A 14,982-nucleotide genomic window follows, 5' to 3' on the forward strand; every position below is an offset into this window, starting at 1 on the left:
ACCCCATGCGCCCCCTGTAACGGGTGGCCCGTTGACAAGGGACTGAACCTCAGTCCATCCCTCCTTTATCATTCCCTCCGGACTCGACATCGGCATCAAGGAAGAGGTCCTTGCCCTCTTATGGGTCAAAGGGAGAGCCACCCATTGACATCCTTCCACCTAACCTAGGGGAGCAGCCCATGGTAAGGTTGGACTCCCCAACTATGGCTAGAAGGATCAATTCAAACGGGCATTTGAATTGATTGGCCCTTCTAGGTGACTGTTGGAGAGGAGGTACCATGGAGGAGAAAAGCCTTAATGGCAGCTGGACGTTGGAGCCAAGGAGGACAGACTCCCTCCAAAATACAAAACAACTCACACACACACGCGGGATTCAGCAGAGGCGGGAGAGCAGGATACTCAGGGAGGATTCAGAAGCAGAGGCAGAGCAGAATCCATGCAGAGAAAGCAGCAGACTGAGAGAGAACTCAGGGAGCTCAGACCAGGATGGCGAGCAGGCCAGAGCTGGGGGAAACTCTGCAGAGCTGAGAGCTCTTGTAATTCCTGAGAGAGAGTGTGAGCTTTTAGCTTCTTCTGATCAATGTAATCTGCCCTGTGGCGTTTTGACCCCAGGGCCTCCTTCCTTTTGAAGACCATAATATACGATTTTGGTGTTATGGAAATAAAGGCTTTGGTGGTTGCATTGTTCGTTCCCCCCTCCCCTTCGATGAGTTCGTGAGTTGCAGGTAAAAGTAGAGGCTGTCCTTCGAGCCAAGCTCCACCCTGGGCTTGTAGAAGGAGCCCACGAAAGGGCGTGTCGAAACGCAGTGCTGTGGAGATCGGCGTGAAGGACGCTAAACCTCACTCAGAAGGACTCGTTTGGTGAACCAGAGAACCGTGCAGAACGGGTGCTGAACCATCTGCCTTAAGCTTTGGAGGAGGTCGAGGTACTCCCTTGAGTATCTCCCTGGCGAAACGGCAGCTCGAACGGAGGTCTGTGGTGGTCACGAGGAGCGTCGCCATACTCGCTTGAAGAAGGTCGTCATTGATGCAGAGGGCCGTGAGGGAAGTGTAGGGAACCTTTTGGTCCCAGAACTCGTGGAGGCCTGGGGACCTTCCCGAATATCCCTTCCCCGAAAGTCTGGTGGTCAGTGGAGTTGGGACCCGAGCGGGGTAGCCGACTGAGATCGCCATCGACCTTTGAAGAAAAGTGACGGAACTGCAGTTCCGTCACGTCGTGGCGTAAAAGGCCTCGTTTAGCTTCGCCACAGCTCCTTTCAAGGAGTTCCTTGGTACACAGAGGCACCCCCGCGACACGATCACGTGGCCGAGCCCACGCTATGAGCAGAGTCCTCGTTCGCACGCACCACCTCGACGGAGTTCGGAGGTCTTGACGGAAGTTGCGACGGAATCAGACGAAGGGTGACGAAACAGTTGAGAAGAGGTACCCCGGTCGATTGCGGGCTTCATAGCCAGTACCCTCTCGTCAGTAGAAGCTCCGGGAGCTAGAGAAGACGAGCGACGCTACAATTCACCGACTCGACGTGTGCATGGTGGAGACGACGGGTCGCCATAGCCAGAAGCCGGAAAGCTTGTATATAAGGATGTGCTACGCCTTATATGTCAAGCAAGGCCACGGCCCGGGTGGCTAGCCGGGTCGTGAAGGGTTCTGACTTATAGCCAGGAGGTTCTGGGTTCGAGTCCGGCGGTGGGGAGACAGGTCGCGAGTCAACGAGGGGGCCGACCCCCTTTTGCCTGTCAAACGAGGAAGGTTTATAGCTAAGGTGGTCCGCTTGGTTACACCAACCAAGAGGTCGGCGGATTGGTTAGCGTGGCGATTCCTCGACAGACTGGTCGTGGGTTCGAGTCCTCCGATCGACTGTGTGAAGAAGGAGCCTTTTTGGCGCGTGGAGGAGCGCGCACTAGCTATAACCAAGGGAAAGGATATTATAGGCAATACCGACGATCCACCTCCTTGGTTAGCTCAAGATAGATCTCTGCGCGTGGTTACTTCGAGGTCTTGTGTTCGATTCCTGCGGGCGGCTGGCCTATCCTTTTGGCGATTCGGCCAACTTTGGCGGTTGGGCCAACCTTGTTGGCAGTTCCGATAAACTTAGCTGGGGCTAAGTTTAGCTAGTTGTAACTAGCCAGGAAAGAGCTTTTGAAGAGCAGGTTTCACAGGTGCTTCCCCATCCTCGTGCTGAGTTTCTGGAGCGAAGCTAGGGTGATAGCTTTGCTGCACGGCAGTTCGGCCACAGATTTGGGAAAGGGAGTACCTTCAGGACGGAAGCTCTCGGGGAGAGATCCAGGTTATTATTTTGAGCATCTGAAGGGCTCCAGCATCTTTGTGAAGGTGAAGGACACTCAGTCCAGCAGGGGTTCCAGCCAGTGAGTAGGTGGCAGCTCCGAGAGAGATCAAGTGGTACTTCAGGGATCCCGGTAGGGGACCAAACCGGGGAGCAAAGGAAAAGAGAAAAAAGTGAAAAGTTTGGAGAGAACTTTGCCCCCGCGTGACAGTGGTATCAGAGCTGAAGGACTGAGCGGAGTCAGTTCCACCTGAAGGTATCAGCTTGATAGGAGCGGACAGATTTTTCTCACAGACAGTTCAGCTCTTCTGGAGGTTATTTTCATGGATGATTCCAATGAAGTAGATGGTGCTGAGCCCAGCAAAACCAGGAGCAGAACTAAGGTCAAGTTCCGTGAACACGAAGCAAGGTTTGAGGCCATAGAGCATGCTCTAACAGAGCTGCAGCAGCCAGGGGCTGTTACAGCAGCAGCTCTCGGAAGCCAAGATAGAGCTTGCCCATGTGATGAGCAAGCTGATCAAGAACAAAGGAGCTGCACCACTTGGGAAGCATCGGATCAAGCTCAAGGAGCCCGAACCGTACACGGGCGCAAGGGAAGTCAAGGTATTGGAGAATTTTCTGTATGATATGCAACAGTACCTTTCCCTTGCCAAGATCACCGAACCCCAAGAGCAAGTGCTCCATGCCTCAACTTATCTGGTGGATGATGCCAAGCTTTGGTGGAGGAACTACAAAGAAGATGAGAGGATCCACCGCAACACCTACACGGTTTCTACATGGGAGGAGCTCTCACAACGGCTGAGACTACAGTTTCTACCCTCCGACATCGAATGGAAGGCTCGGATGCCTTGAACAGTCTCAAGCACACCGGAACATTGAGAGACTTCATCAAAGCTCACTCCTCCCTCATGTTACAAATCAAGGAGATGAGTGAAGCCGATCGCTTGTACTACTTCATCAAAAGGCTGAAGCCTTGGGCGCACGATGAGCTCATGAGGGAGCATGTGAAGACAGTGGCGGAAGCATACGAGGTAGCGGACCGCCTCACCGATTGGCAAGAGAAGCAACACGGTGGAGAGAGACAAGGCCAAGCCAAGCCAAGTGAACAAGGGGTTGCCCCTTTCGAGAAGAGAAAGTTCAAGAAGTTTGGCCCCAAGAAGAAGTACCGACCCATGGGAGAGAGCCCAGCGGAGCAGGTCAAACCGGAGGTTGCTGCAGCTCAGAAAGGGAAAAGTACAGCGGGTACTGTTCAGCCCAAGAGCAGCGTGGGGTCAGCCAAAGCGTCATCAAGCCATTCAGCTCCGAAAGGGAGTGGCTGTTACATCTGTTCGGGAGCCCATTTTGCCAGGGACTGCCCTATGAGACAGTCACTTCAGACCATCCAAGAGGTTGAGGATGGGCAGCCCACTCAAACTATGACACCCCTTCAGCTTCTAGGAGCTATGAGTGAAGAGAAGGCAGCATCCGGTCTGTTGTTCATTACTGTGGCAGTAAATGGACACTCTGTGAGAGCTATGGTAGACAGTGGAGCCAGCCACAACTTCATCACTCCCAAGAAAGCCAAGGAGATCGGGCTGAGAGCTGAGCTTTGTAAAGGCAAAGTCATGAAGACTGTGAACACTCCAGGGCAAGCGGTGGTCAAGGTGGCTAGAGGAGTGAGCATCCAAGCAGGGAGCTGCTCTCACAGGTCTGAGTTTTCCATAGTGGAGATGGACGACTTCGATATGGTGCTCGGGCAAACATGGTTGAGGGCCAACAGGGTCCTCATCAACAGCCATGATGAGCAGCTCATCTTCTGCAAGGATGAGGGTTGGGAGGTGGTAAAAGCCTCAAGGCAAGCGGGAGGTACCTTGCCCCAACTCCTCTCAGCCATGCCATTGCAGGAAGCAGGGAGGAAAGGCAGTACAGTCTGCCTAGTGGCCTTGGAAGAGCAGGAGCAGGTCTCAGTTCCATCTGTGGAACACGTGCCAAAGAGAGAACCAGGGTTGCTGGAGAAGGGCACGGAGGTCCTACCAAAAGAGCATCCAAAGGAGCTTCAGGATGACCAGGAAGTGCAGGTATGCTCAGAATTAGACCCTCCAACCGAGGCATCTAACAGGTTGGAACAGCAAGAAAATGCGGGTATGGATGCCTATGAGAAGACTTGCCTCCGTGGTGGGCAAGCTGAAGCTGATGAAGGTGACAGTGAGCTGCGAGCTCCTGCTGCATCAGCACTATCTTCTGCAGGGGGAGCAGCTCCAGTAGGAGAAGCCATCCACAAGGAGTGGAAGAAAAGGCTGAGATCGGCCCGGGAGCAGCTGGGTACAGATCAGGAAAAGGATCCAGATCAGGAGCAGCGGGATAGAGGTCCGGCCCTAGTGATGGATCAAGGAGATGGTGAAGACCTTGAGAGCATCATGGCACACCGAGATAGACCGAACCAGTTCGGGGCTAACCGGTTGTACCTATGTCACTGGAGGGAGCAGCCTTCAAGTGGGAACTCATGGAGGACGGAACCTACTCTAAGGCGGTTCGTGGACATCGTGCGCGGCTACAATGAGTCACACCCCTTTCCAAAGAAGCGAGGGAGCCAGAGTAAGAGGGGGGGGAATGTAACGGGTGGCCCGTTGACAAGGGACTGAACCTCAGTCCATCCCTCCTTTATCATTCCCTCTGGACTCGACATCGGCATCAAGGAAGAGGTCCTTGCCCTCTTATGGGTCAAAGGGAGAGCCACCCATTGACATCCTTCCACCTAACCTAGGGGAGCAGCCCATGGTAAGGTTGGACTCCCCAACTATGGCTAGAAGGATCAATTCAAACGGGCATTTGAATTGATTGGCCCTTCTAGGTGACTGTTGGAGAGGAGGTACCATGGAGGAGAAAAGCCTTAATGGCAACTGGACGTTGGAGCCAAGGAGGACAGACTCCCCTCCAAAATACAAAACAACTCACACACACACGCGGGATTCAGCAGAGGCGGGAGAGCAGGATACTCAGGGAGGATTCAGAAGCAGAGGCAGAGCAGAATCCATGCAGAGAAAGCAGCAGACTGAGAGAGAACTCAGGGAGCTCAGACCAGGATGGCGAGCAGGCCAGAGCTGGGGGAAACTCTGCAGAGCTGAGAGCTCTTGTAATTCCTGAGAGAGAGTGTGAGCTTTTAGCTTCTTCTGATCAATGTAATCTGCCCTGTGGCGTTTTGACCCCAGGGCCTCCTTCCTTTTGAAGACCATAATATACGATTTTGGTGTTATGGAAATAAAGGCTTTGGTGGTTGCATTGTTCGTTCCCCCCTCCCCTTCGATGAGTTCGTGAGTTGCAGGTAAAAGTAGAGGCTGTCCTTCGAGCCAAGCTCCACCCTGGGCTTGTAGAAGGAGCCCACGAAAGGGCGTGTCGAACGCAGTGCTGTGGAGATCGGCGTGAAGGACGCTAACCTCACTCAGAAGGACTCGTTTGGTGAACCAGAGAACCGTGCAGAACGGGTGCTGAACCATCTGCCTTAAGCTTTGGAGGAGGTCGAGGTACTCCCTTGAGTATCTCCCTGGCGAAACGGCAGCTCGAACGGAGGTCTGTGGTGGTCACGAGGAGCGTCGCCATACTCGCTTGAAGAAGGTCGTCATTGATGCAGAGGGCCGTGAGGGAAGTGTAGGGAACCTTTTGGTCCCAGAACTCGTGGAGGCCTGGGGACCTTCCCGAATATCCCTTCCCCGAAGTCTGGTGGTCAGTGGAGTTGGGACCCGAGCGGGGTAGCCGACTGAGATCGCCATCGACCTTTGAAGAAAAGTGACGGAACTGCAGTTCCGTCACGTCGTGGCGTAAAAGGCCTCGTTTAGCTTCGCCACAGCTCCTTTCAAGGAGTTCCTTGGTACACAGAGGCACCCCCGCGACACGATCACGTGGCCGAGCCCACGCTATGAGCAGAGTCCTCGTTCGCACGCACCACCTCGACGGAGTTCGGAGGTCTTGACGGAAGTTGCGACGGAATCAGACGAAGGGTGACGAAACAGTTGAGAAGAGGTACCCCGGTCGATTGCGGGCTTCATAGCCAGTACCCTCTCGTCAGTAGAAGCTCCGGGAGCTAGAGAAGACGAGCGACGCTACAATTCACCGACTCGACGTGTGCATGGTGGAGACGACGGGTCGCCATAGCCAGAAGCCGGAAAGCTTGTATATAAGGATGTGCTACGCCTTATATGTCAAGCAAGGCCACGGCCCGGGTGGCTAGCCGGGTCGTGAAGGGTTCTGACTTATAGCCAGGAGGTTCTGGGTTCGAGTCCGGCGGTGGGGAGACAGGTCGCGAGTCAACGAGGGGGCCGACCCCCTTTTGCCCGTCAAACGAGGAAGGTTTATAGCTAAGGTGGTCCGCTTGGTTACACCAACCAAGAGGTCGGCGGATTGGTTAGCGTGGCGATTCCTCGACAGACTGGTCGTGGGTTCGAGTCCTCCGATCGACTGTGTGAAGAAGGAGCCTTTTTGGCGCGTGGAGGAGCGCGCACTAGCTATAACCAAGGGAAAGGATATTATAGGCAATACCGACGATCCACCTCCTTGGTTAGCTCAAGATAGATCTCTGCGCGTGGTTACTTCGAGGTCTTGTGTTCGATTCCTGCGGGCGGCTGGCCTATCCTTTTGGCGATTCGGCCAACTTTGGCGGTTGGGCCAACCTTGTTGGCAGTTCCGATAAACTTAGCTGGGGCTAAGTTTAGCTAGTTGTAACTAGCCAGGAAAGAGCTTTTGAAGAGCAGGTTTCACAGGTGCTTCCCCATCCTCGTGCTGAGTTTCTGGAGCGAAGCTAGGGTGATAGCTTTGCTGCACGGCAGTTCGGCCACAGATTTGGGAAAGGGAGTACCTTCAGGACGGAAGCTCTCGGGGAGAGATCCAGGTTATTATTTTGAGCATCTGAAGGGCTCCAGCATCTTTGTGAAGGTGAAGGACACTCAGTCCAGCAGGGGTTCCAGCCAGTGAGTAGGTGGCAGCTCCGAGAGAGATCAAGTGGTACTTCAGGGATCCCGGTAGGGGACCAAACCGGGGAGCAAAGGAAAAGAGAAAAAAGTGAAAAGTTTGGAGAGAACTTTGCCCCCGCGTGACACCCCCCCTCCCCCCCCCTTGCGCGCATGTCGCGTACCCCCCCCACCCCCACCCCCCATCCCCCCCCCCCCCCAACCCACCATGCCCCCCCCCCCCTTGCGTGCATGTCGCGTACCCCCCCCCCCACCCCCACCCCCCATGGCCCCCCCCCCAACACCCCATGCGCCCCCCCTTGCGCGCATGTCGCGTACCCCCCCCCACCCCCTATGCCCCACCCCCATGCCCCGCCCCCCCCCCTTGCGCGCATGTCGCGTACCCCCCCCACCCCCATGCCCCGCCCCCCCCCCCCTCCACGCTCCATGCCCCCCCCCCCCAACCCCATGCACCCCCTCCCCTTGCGCGCATGTCGCGTACCCCCCCCACCCCCATGCCCCCCCCCCGCCCCACGCTCCATGCCCCCCCCCAACCCCATGCACCCCCCCCTTGCGCGCATGTCGCGTACCCCCCCTACCCCCTATGCCCCCCCCCCCACGCTCCATGCCCCCCCTCCCCCCCCAACCCCATGCGCCCCCCCCCCTTGCACGCAAGTCGCGTACCCCCCCACCCCCACCCCCATGCCCCCCGCCCCCCTCCCCCTCCCCATGCCCCCCCCCCCCCCCCCCCCCAACCCACCATGCCCCCCCCCCCCCCCAACACCCCCTCCCCCCCCCTTGCGCGCATGTCGCGTACCCCCCCCACACCCCACGCCCCATGTCCCCCCCCCTCCCTTGCGCGCATGTCGCGTACCCCCCCCCACCCGCACCCCCCATGCCCCCCCCCCCTCCCACTCCCCATGCACCCCCCCCCCCCCCAACCCCCATGCCCCCCCTCTCCCTGCGCGCATGTCGCGTACCCCCCCACCCCCACCCCCCATGCCCCCCCCCCCCCCCGCCCGGCCCCCCTCCCACTCCCCATGCCCCCCCCCCAACACCCCATGCCCCCCCCCCTTGCGCGCATGTCGCGTACCCCCCACCCCACCCCCACCCCCCATGCCCCCCCCCTCCCACTGCCCATGCCCCCCCCCCCCCCCCCCCAACCCCCATGCCCCCCCCCCCCCCCCACCCCCCATGCCCCCCCCCCCTTGCGCGCATGTCGCGTACCCCCCCCACCCCCTATGCCCCCCCCCCCCCCCACGCTCCATGCCCCCCCCCCCAACCCCATGCGCCCCCCCCCTTGCGCGCATGTCGTGTACCCCCCCCCCCCCCACCCCCCATGCCCCCCCCCCCCTCCCACTCCCCATGCCCCCCCCCCCCCAACCCACCATGCCCCCCCCCCCGCGCCCCCCTTGCGCGCATGTCGCATACCCCCCCCACCCCCACCCCCCCATGCCCCCCCTCCCCCCCCCCTTGCGCGCATGTCGCGTACCCCCCCCCACCCGCACCCCCCATGCCCCCCCCACTCCCCATGCCCCCCCCCCCCCCCCTTGCGCGCATGTCGCGTACCCCCCCCACCCCACCCCCCATGCCCCCCCCCCCCCCCAACCCCCATGCCCCCCCCCCACCCCCCATGCCCCCCCCCTCCCCTCCCTTGCGCGCATGTCGCGTACCCCCCCCCACCCCCACCCCCCATGCCCCCCCCCCCCCTCCCACTCCCCCAACACCCCATGCCCCCCCCCCCCCCCTTGCGCGCATGTCGCGTACCCCCCCCACCCCACCCCCCATGCCCCCCCCCCACCCCCCATGCCCCCCCCCCCCCCCCTCCCAACCCACCATGCCCCCCCCCCCCCCCGCCCGCCCCCCCTCCCACTCCCCATGCCCCCCCCCCCCAACACCCCATGCCCCCCCCCCCCCCTTGCGCGCATGTCGCGTACCCCACCCCCCATGCCCCCCCCCCCCCCTGTAACGGGTGGCCCGTTGACAAGGGACTGAACCTCAGTCCATCCCTCCTTTATCATTCCCTCCGGACTCGACATCGGCATCAAGGAAGAGGTCCTTGCCCTCTTATGGGTCAAAGGGAGAGCCACCCATTGACATCCTTCCACCTAACCTAGGGGAGCAGCCCATGGTAAGGTTGGACTCCCCAACTATGGCTAGAAGGATCAATTCAAACGGGCATTTGAATTGATTGGCCCTTCTAGGTGACTGTTGGAGAGGAGGTACCATGGAGGAGAAAAGCCTTAATGGCAGCTGGACGTTGGAGCCAAGGAGGACAGACTCCCTCCAAAATACAAAACAACTCACACACACACGCGGGATTCAGCAAGAGGCTGGAGAGCAGAATACTCAGGGAGGATTCAGAAGGTAGATCAGAATCCATGCAGAGAAAGCAGCAGACTGAGAGAGAACTCAGAGAGCTCAGACCAGAATGGTGAGCAGGCCAGAGCTGGGAGAGAATCTGCAGAGCTGAGAGCTCTTGTAATCCTGAGGGAGAGAGTGTGAGGTTTTGCCTCTTCTTATCAATGTAATCAGCCCTGTGGCGTTTTGACCACAGGGCCTCCTTCCTTTTGAATACCATAATATACGAGAGTGTTTGGTGTTATGGAAAAGGAGGTCTTGTGATTGCATTGTTTCCCCCCTCCCCTTCGACGAGTTGTAGTCTGCAGGTGAAGCTAGCAGCTGCCCTTCGAGCCAGGGTTCACCCTTGGTCTGTAGAAGGAGCCCACGAAAGGGCAGGTCGATCAGAGGTCGGTGGAGATCACGAGAAGCGTCGCCATGCTCGCTTGAAGGAGAACGTCCATGATGCAGAGAGCAGAGGGGACACTACGCAGCACCGTTCGAGCTGAGGATTGGTGAGGGTCGAGAGACCTTACCTAGCGTCTCCCTCCCAAAGCAGCAGCGGCTACGGGGCCCGGAGTCGAGCGGGGCGGCCGACTGAGACCTCTCTAGCACTTGACGAGGGGTGACGGAACTGCAGTTCCGTCACGTGGAAGCGTCAAGGGTCTCATATGACCTCGCCATAGCTCCTTTTCCGGAGTCCTTTGGTTCAGGCAAGCGTGCCCTCGACTGGATCACAAGGCCGAGAGGGTGATAACAGCGGAGCTCCCGTTTGCGCATACGAGCCGGACGGAGATCCGAGACTTTGACGGAAACCGGTCGACGGACCTCGACGTGAAGCGACGGAAAAATCGAGAAGCGAGATCACAACCGATTGCGAGCCTCATAGCCGGTGCCCTCGCAGTGGTAGAAGCTACAAGGCTTAAAGCAGAAGGGCGACGCCACAGTTCGTCGATTCGACGTGTGCATGGCGCCGGTCGACGCGCCATAGCCCAGAAGCGAAGAGCTTCTATATAAGGATAAGGTACACCATATTTTTCAGGAAAGGCCACGGCCCGGGCGGCTAGCCGGGTCGTGAAGGGTTTGAGCTTATAGCCAGGCGGTCGGGCGTTCGAGTCCGGCGGTGGGGAGGCAGGTCGCGAGCCGACGAGGGGTCAACTCCCCTTTTGCCGTTTGACCGAGGAAAGGATATAAGTAAGAAGGGGCAGCCGGTTACATCAATCGCACGGTGGGCGCCGTGGTTGGCACGTAGTTTCCTCGAGGTGAAGGTTGCGGGTTCGAATCCGCAGGACGACAGTGGTCGAAGGAAGCCTTTTGGCCGCGTAGTGAAGCAGGGACGATATATAACCAAGTCGGAGACTACTATAGGTAATACCTACGAGCAGTCCCCTTGGTTAGCCCAACTTAAAGCTCTGCGCTTGGTTCCTCCAGGTCCTGTGTTCGATCCCCGGCGGCTGGCCATACTTTGTTTGGCGGTTCGGCCAACTTTGGCGGTTGGGCTAACCTTTTTGGCAGTTCGGATAAACTTAGCTGGGGCTAAGTTTAGCTAGTCCCAACTAGCCAGAAAAGAGGTTTTTGAGATCTGATTTCACAGGTGTCTTCCCACTCTCGTGCTGAGTTTCTGGAGCGAAGCTCGGGTGATAGCTTTGCTGCACGGCAGTTCGGCCACAGATTTGGGAAAGGGAGTACCTTCAGGACGGAAGCTCTCGGGGAGAGATCCAGACTCTTATTTTGAGCATCTGAAGGGCTCCAGCATCTTTGTGAAGGTGAAGGACATCTAGTCCAGCAGGGGTTCCAGCCAGTGAGTCGGTGGCCACTCCGAGAGGTCAAGTGTGGTACTTCAGGGATCCCGGTAGGGGACCAAACCGGGGAGCAAAGGAGAAGAGAAAAAGAGAAAAGTTTGGAGAGTACTTTGCCCCCGCGTGACAGTGGTATCAGAGCTGAAGGACTGAGCGGAGTCAGTTCCATCCGAAGGTATCAGCTTGATAGGAGCGGACAGATTTCTCTCACTGACAGTTCAGCTCATTTGAAGGATAAATTTCATGGATGATTCCAATGAAATAGATGGTGCTGAGCCCAGCAAAACCAGGAGCAGAACTAAGGTCAAGTTCCGGGAACACGAAGCAAGGCTTGAGGCCGTAGAGCATGCTTTAACAGAGCTGCAGACCAGCCAGGGGCTGCTACAGCAGCAACTCTCGGAAGCCAAGATAGAGCTTGCCCATGTGATGAGCAAGCTGATCAAGGATGGTGGAGAGCGACAAGGCCAAGCCAAGCCATGTGGGCAAGAGGGTGCCTCCTTCGAGAAGAGAAAGTTCAAGAGGAAGTACCGACCTATGGGAGAGAGCCCAGCTGAGCAGGTCAACGCGGAGGTTGCTGCAGCTCAGAAAGGGAAAAGTACAGCGGGTACTGTTCAGCCCAAGAGCAGTGTGGGGTCAGCCAACGCTTCGACAAGCCATTCAGCCCCGAAAGGGAGTGGCTGTTACATCTGTACGGGAGCCCATTTTGCCAGGGACTGCCCTATGAGACAGTCACTTCAGACCATCCAAGAGGTTGAGGATGGACAGCCCACTCAAACTATGACACCCCTTCAGCTTCTAGGAGCTATGAATGAAGACAAGGTAGCATCCGGTCTGCTGTTCATTACTGTGGCAGTAAATGGACGCTCTGTGAGAGCTATGGTGGACAGTGGAGCCAGCCACAACTTCATCACTCCCAAGAAAGCCAAGGAGATCGGGCTGAGAGCTGAGCTTTGTAAAGGCAAGGTCATGAAGACTGTGAACACCCCAGGGCAAGCAGTGGTCAAGGTGGCTAGAGGAGTGAGCATCCAAGTAGGGAGCTGCTCTCACCGGTCTGAGTTTTCCATAGTGGAGATGGACGACTTCGACATGGTGCTCGGACAAACGTGGCTGAGGGCCAACAGGGTCCTCATCAACAGCCATGATGAGCAGCTGATTTTCTGCAAGGATGAGGGTTGGGAGGTGGTCAAAGCCTCAAAGTAAGCGGGAGGTACCTTGCCCCAACGCCTCTCAGCCATGCCAATGCAGGAAGCAGTCAGGACAGGCAGTGCAGCCTACCTAGTGGCTCTGGAAGAGCATGAGCAAGTCTCAGTTCCATCTGTGGAACACGTGCCAAAGAGAGAACCAGGGCTACTGGAAAAGGGCACGGAGGTCCTACCAAAAGAGCATCCAAAGGAGAGTCTTCCTCAGTGGGAGGATGACCAGGAAGTGCAGGAGTGCTCAGAAATAGACCCTCCAACCGAGGCATCTAACAGGTTGGAACAGCAAGGAAATGCGGGTATGGATGCCTATGTGAAGACTTACCTCCGTGGTGGGCAAGCTGAAGCTGATGGAAAGGGCAGTGAGCTGCGAGCTCCTGCTACATCAGCACTATCTTCTGCAGGGGGAGCAGCTCCAGTAGAAGAAGCCATCCACAAGGAGTGGAAGAAAAGGCTGAGATCTGCCCGGGAGCAGCTGGGTACAGATCAGAAAGAAGATCCAGATCAGGAACAGCGGGATAGAGGTCCAGCTGAGGTGATGGATCAAGGAGATGGTGAAGTCCTCGAGAGCATCATGGCACACCGAGATAGACCGAACCAGTTCGGGGCTAACAGGTTGTACCTATGTCAATGGAGGGAGCAGCCTTCAAGTGGAGACTCGTGGAGGACGGAACCTACTCTAAGGCGGTTCGTGGACATCGTGCGCGGCTACAATGAGTCACACCCCTTTCCAAAGAAGCGAGGGAGCCAGAGTAAGAGGGGGGGAATGTAACGGGTGGCCCGTTGACAAGGGACTGAACCTCAGTCCATCCCTCCTTTATCATTCCCTCCGGACTCGACATCGGCATCAAGGAAGAGGTCCTTGCCCTCTTATGGGTCAAAGGGAGAGCCACCCATTGACATCCTTCCACCTAACCTAGGGGAGCAGCCCATGGTAAGGTTGGACTCCCCAACTATGGCTAGAAGGATCAATTCAAACGGGCATTTGAATTGATTGGCCCTTCTAGGTGACTGTTGGAGAGGAGGTACCATGGAGGAGAAAAGCCTTAATGGCAGCTGGACGTTGGAGCCAAGGAGGACAGACTCCCTCCAAAATACAAAACAACTCACACACACACGCGGGATTCAGCAAGAGGCTGGAGAGCAGAATACTCAGGGAGGATTCAGAAGGTAGATCAGAATCCATGCAGAGAAAGCAGCAGACTGAGAGAGAACTCAGAGAGCTCAGACCAGAATGGTGAGCAGGCCAGAGCTGGGAGAGAATCTGCAGAGCTGAGAGCTCTTGTAATCCTGAGGGAGAGAGTGTGAGGTTTTGCCTCTTCTTATCAATGTAATCAGCCCTGTGGCGTTTTGACCACAGGGCCTCCTTCCTTTTGAATACCATAATATACGAGAGTGTTTGGTGTTATGGAAAAGGAGGTCTTGTGATTGCATTGTTTCCCCCCTCCCCTTCGACGAGTTGTAGTCTGCAGGTGAAGCTAGCAGCTGCCCTTCGAGCCAGGGTTCACCCTTGGTCTGTAGAAGGAGCCCACGAAAGGGCAGGTCGATCAGAGGTCGGTGGAGATCACGAGAAGCGTCGCCATGCTCGCTTGAAGGAGAACGTCCATGATGCAGAGAGCAGAGGGGACACTACGCAGCACCGTTCGAGCTGAGGATTGGTGAGGGTCGAGAGACCTTACCTAGCGTCTCCCTCCCAAAGCAGCAGCGGCTACGGGGCCCGGAGTCGAGCGGGGCGGCCGACTGAGACCTCTCTAGCACTTGACGAGGGGTGACGGAACTGCAGTTCCGTCACGTGGAAGCGTCAAGGGTCTCATATGACCTCGCCATAGCTCCTTTTCCGGAGTCCTTTGGTTCAGGCAAGCGTGCCCTCGACTGGATCACAAGGCCGAGAGGGTGATAACAGCGGAGCTCCCGTCTGCGCATACGAGCCGGACGGAGATCCGAGACTTTGACGGAAACCGGTCGACGGACCTCGACGTGAAGCGACGGAAAAATCGAGAAGCGAGATCACAACCGATTGCGAGCCTCATAGCCGGTGCCCTCGCAGTGGTAGAAGCTACAAGGCTTAAAGCAGAAGGGCGACGCCACAGTTCGTCGATTCGACGTGTGCATGGCGCCGGTCGACGCGCCATAGCCCAGAAGCGAAGAGCTTCTATATAAGGATAAGGTACACCATATTTTTCAGGAAAGGCCACGGCCCGGGCGGCTAGCCGGGTCGTGAAGGGTTTGAGCTTATAGCCAGGCGGTCGGGCGTTCGAGTCCGGCGGTGGGGAGGCAGGTCGCGAGCCGACGAGGGGGTCAACTCCCCTTTTGCCGTTTGACCGAGGAAAGGATATAAGTAAGAAGGGGCAGCCGGTTACATCAATCGCACGGTGGGCGCCGTGGTTGGCACGTAGTTTCCTCGAGGTGAAGGTTGCGGGTTCGAATCCGCAGGACGACAGTG

Source organism: Dipteris shenzhenensis, unplaced genomic scaffold (genome assembly GCF_047967505.1).
Source record: "Dipteris shenzhenensis isolate YYH24624 ecotype China unplaced genomic scaffold, Dip_SZ_1.0 scaf0087, whole genome shotgun sequence".
Taxonomy (NCBI): domain Eukaryota; kingdom Viridiplantae; phylum Streptophyta; class Polypodiopsida; order Gleicheniales; family Dipteridaceae; genus Dipteris; species Dipteris shenzhenensis.